Source organism: Ipomoea nil, unplaced genomic scaffold (genome assembly GCF_001879475.1).
Source record: "Ipomoea nil cultivar Tokyo-kokei standard unplaced genomic scaffold, Asagao_1.1 scaffold2653, whole genome shotgun sequence".
Classification (NCBI taxonomy): Eukaryota; Viridiplantae; Streptophyta; class Magnoliopsida; order Solanales; family Convolvulaceae; genus Ipomoea; species Ipomoea nil.
In genome coordinates, this window is record NW_017619081.1 from 1,785,086 (window position 1) to 1,789,642 (window position 4,557).

Below are 4,557 nucleotides of genomic sequence, written 5' to 3' on the forward strand. Positions count from 1 at the left end.
AATAACCAATACACACAACATTTTTACTTTACCCCTAGATCTAGCCCTACTACTCTACTAGCATGAGTAACCATTGACAGTAAACATTAAGTACCCTATTGTAATCCTTGATAGTGGCTTTTGAGTTCTCTATAAAGGTGATATATATATATATATATATATATATATATATATATATATATATATATATATATATATATATATATATATATATATATATATATGACATTTAAGAGTGAAACATGTCTAGGTTATTTTGTTGAATTATAATTAATTTTCTAACAAACTAATAAGATGCATCAATTAGAAGATTATGCCAGAATCATGATGGAGGAACTAATTCACTCATCTCTTAGCAGAGATAAGCCGAACCACTTAAAAATTCAACCTTGAAGCAAAAAAAAAAAAGAAAAAAAAAAGGGTAAAGAGTTAAGCACTTAACACACACACTACCATAAAAATCTATGGAGTAGAAGGTTAGAGCAGTAAATGACACTACTTTTTTGGTAGATAATAACACTATATTAGATCTAAGGCTTAAATGGAGGATTTTAAAATTACACCAAAGTTCCAAATGAAGGACTTCTGAAACTCCAAGATGAAACCAATCATAATCAAGCAAAAGATTAACAGGTTAGTTCTTTTCTTTCCATTTTCTTAAATTCACATTTTATGTCATTACTTACTGCCCATTACAATTAATTACCCTTAAACTGTTTTTATCTTTCTTAGCATTCTAGCTTTAAATTTTTTTGTGTTGTGTGATTTAATTTTTACTTAAAATTAGTTTTTTTTTTTTTTTAAACTTACATATAGAGTGATATGTATCAATGTCTTTTAGTGTTAAAAATTTATGAAGTTTATACTTTTAGATTTTTAAACTGTCAAAGATTTTTTTGTTAGATTCAGGCCTATGCTAACATTCGAATATACATATGAACGTCATGCATTTGAACAGAAAATAAATTTGTTAAAAAAAATGGTTTCGCACATTAAAAAATACATACATTTGTGAGAGAAAATAAAATTAAATAGTTCGACTATTATATATATACAAATCCATACATATTAATCGCATGCATGTTGAATAATCTCAAAAAATTGTAGAAAAAGCATGTATGGGAAGGGTTTTTTCACTTATCTTTTCATGGATTTGGCCCTTTTGTTCGGTTGATCTTTCCGTTTTGCATTTCCGCATCCATCGTAGATAGAATATCGGACAGTGAGGTTGTAGATGATCAGATCAGCGGCGTTAATTTCCCGGACAGTGAGGTTTTCTTTCTAGGGGTTTTTTGTGTGGAGAAATTCGCGGGTATGTAGGGTTTTCTTTCTAGGGGTTTTTTGTGTGGAGAAATTCGCGGGTATGTAGTAAAATTTGAGTAGATTTTGAAATGTATCTGTTTCCAGGGTAATTTGTTACACAGATCCAAGAAATCCGAGTTAAATTGGTTAAAAGAAAAAGAAATCGCAGTGAAGTGAGCTACCATTTCCATCGGTGAAGTTATTTGTTTCTAGAAGCGTAGGGAGAGGTCGGAGCGCTGAGGGCGCAGGGTTGGGGGCGGAGGTAGCAGATTAGGTTAAGGTTAGAGTTAGGTTTTTTGTTTTTATATGGCCTGGTATTGTGGGTTGGGTTTGGGTTATAGAATGGGCTCCGTTTTAGGGCTTTGTATTAATATATGTATCATAATAGATTGGGCTGTTTATTTTATTTTATTTTTTATCATAATAATTGGTTTTGTTAATTTTTTACTTGATCATATTGTATTTTAAATTTAATTATGGTATGCTTTTATAATATGGTTATCAATTAAGAATTCTATGTTATTTTAATTATGTTACTTAATTACTTAATAAATGTTATTTATATTGAATTGATGTAGAAATTTGTGATGACCAAGAGCTTTTTGATGTTCGATGTCAAGATCGTGGTGTGCATGGATTGCATTTGTAGGAACAATTATTTGTTGGAGCTCTTAGGTCAGTCTGTAAATAATAATGATTACCACAATTGAAATGTAATATATATATATATATATATATATATATATATATATATATATATATATATATATATATATATATATATATATATATATATATATATATATATATATATATATATATTTTATGTTCCAATTTATAAATATCATTTATGAATTTTATATTTAAATCCAAAAACTCAATTTATTGATGAAAAGTCCATGTAGAAATATTAGTCTTACTATAAATTATCATAAACATTTGTTTTTCTTTACATGTGTAGTTTTGAAATATATCTGTCCTTCGTATAGGAAAATTAATTAGGTATTATATATCAATTCCATGTGTCACTTTTTAGTTTTTATGTAAATTCAAAGTTCTTTAAATTATAAAAAAAAAAAAAAAAAAAGGCAAATTCACGTTAGTATAGATTATTCTATATCAAATTAAGCATTTTGTTTTAAAATTTGTTTTAAGATGCTACAATTTGAATTAATAATTAATTGGAATTTATATTATTGGTTACAACTGCAGATAATGTAACATCAAATTGTGTTGAGATTCAGTCGCATATTGTTTGAGTTTTGCTATTGTCAACAATTGTTTGATTTTGATATGCTTTATACTTTGTCTGTGCATCGCACGGGTGGATAACTAGTTTGCAATAATAATACCAACACCTCTCAAAGATGACCGAATCAATAAATTAGCATTAAACAAAATAAACATGAAAATCAGTAAACAACAATGCGTATTGATTAATCATTTAATTTACAGAATACAAGCAAGTTGAGGTTTCTTCATAAACCTAACATTAAACCATACCATGGCTGCTAAAACAACTACAACTTTAGCCATGTTTACAGAATTATGGTGCCCAATTTATCCATTTTCTTCATAGCTTCTTCAATACTCCCCAATCTCGTTTGGACCACCACAACTTCATCTCTTAAACTTTCAACAAGCCTTTTTAACCCCATTAAATCTGTTTTGGTAGATTCATACTCTATAGCTCCAATTCCTTGCATAATATCCTCAACGAAAACGAAAAATCCACATCCATTACCCTGAAAAAAATATGATATAACAACCGTAAAAAAATTAAAACATGTACCATAACAAAGTTGTACTGTAAATGTGGGTTTTATGATCTAACAACCATATCCACATCCATCTATGTACTGTAAATGTGGGTTTTATGAAAACTAAAACAAAAAATGATATAAAAAAAGTAAAAAAATCTAACCTTCCAATTTTGACATCCAAAAAATTTCCTTCCACTATCCCGAGCTGTGCATAATGGGGATTTCAACCCACATTTATAGTACATAATGGCTCGTATTGGAGAGTATAATTGCGATTTGGTATTTTTGGAGAAGTCCAATACGACCTTGAAGTAGAAAAAGCCATTGCGACTAGGGTTTTCGCAACGAGAAATAGAAGAACAACGAGATTTTGAATCAATGAATGACTGCGACTAGGGTTTCTGGAATCAAGAAGCGAAAGAAGAGCGAAGTCGAAGAGCGAAATAGAAGAGAGAAGTCGAAAAGCGAAGCAGGATACTGAAGCAATTTGGGAATTTGGGTGGATTTGGGTCGTATATTATTATGTTAATACACGCTGGAAAGGGAAAAAAACGAAAGAAAATAGCCAAATTGTCTACTAATGCCACGTAATACGCCACATCAGCGTGAAACTGGGAAGGAGGGCTTACCACCGGCTAGCAGGTTAAATTGAAGGAATTTGGACGGTTGAATGGACTAATTTCACTTTTTTAGGTTGAGTGGCCTGATTGCACTTTCGCGTTACGTTCAGTGGCTAATTTGGCCCTTATTCCTAACAACAACAACAACAACAACAACAACAACAACAACAACAATAATAATAATAATAATAATAATAATAATAATAATAATAATAATAATTATTATTATTATTATTATTATTATTATTATTATTATAAGGGTAGTTATGTCTTTTACACATATATTCCATTTATATTGTTTAAACCAACCCAACACTAGAATAACATTCCTAAAGTCTATTTCTTCACCAAACCAAACAATAGAATACAATTTCTATTCTATTTCCTACCTATTCCATTCCCTATGGAATAATATTCCGGCCTATTCCCTCAAAATTCATTTCACGAACCAAACGTGCTGTCGAAGTGTGAATTATTGGAGCCAATACCTACTCAAAAGGTAGAATTCTTATGCAATCCTAATTAAGGTCGTATTTTCGTTGGATACAGGGACTAATTCCCTCACTGAATTGTTGACACATTTTTTGAGTGACACAGCTGGCCTGGAGATTTAAGGCTACTCTATATCTAAAATAAAAAATCAAACTCTTAACCTTTAATTAAAAATGTATGAGTCTCTAGCCTTCTATTCAATCACACCAAATGTTATTAGGGTCGTATTAGTATCCTAGAATTTGACTAATTATACTTCCACATTCCATTTACTTTTCAAAAGTTGAAGCCTTTCTTGAATCCCAACTGGTGACGGATTTTGAATTCTTACTGTGTACATATATTTTGAGTTCAAATTTATTCAGTTAAACAAAGTTTGA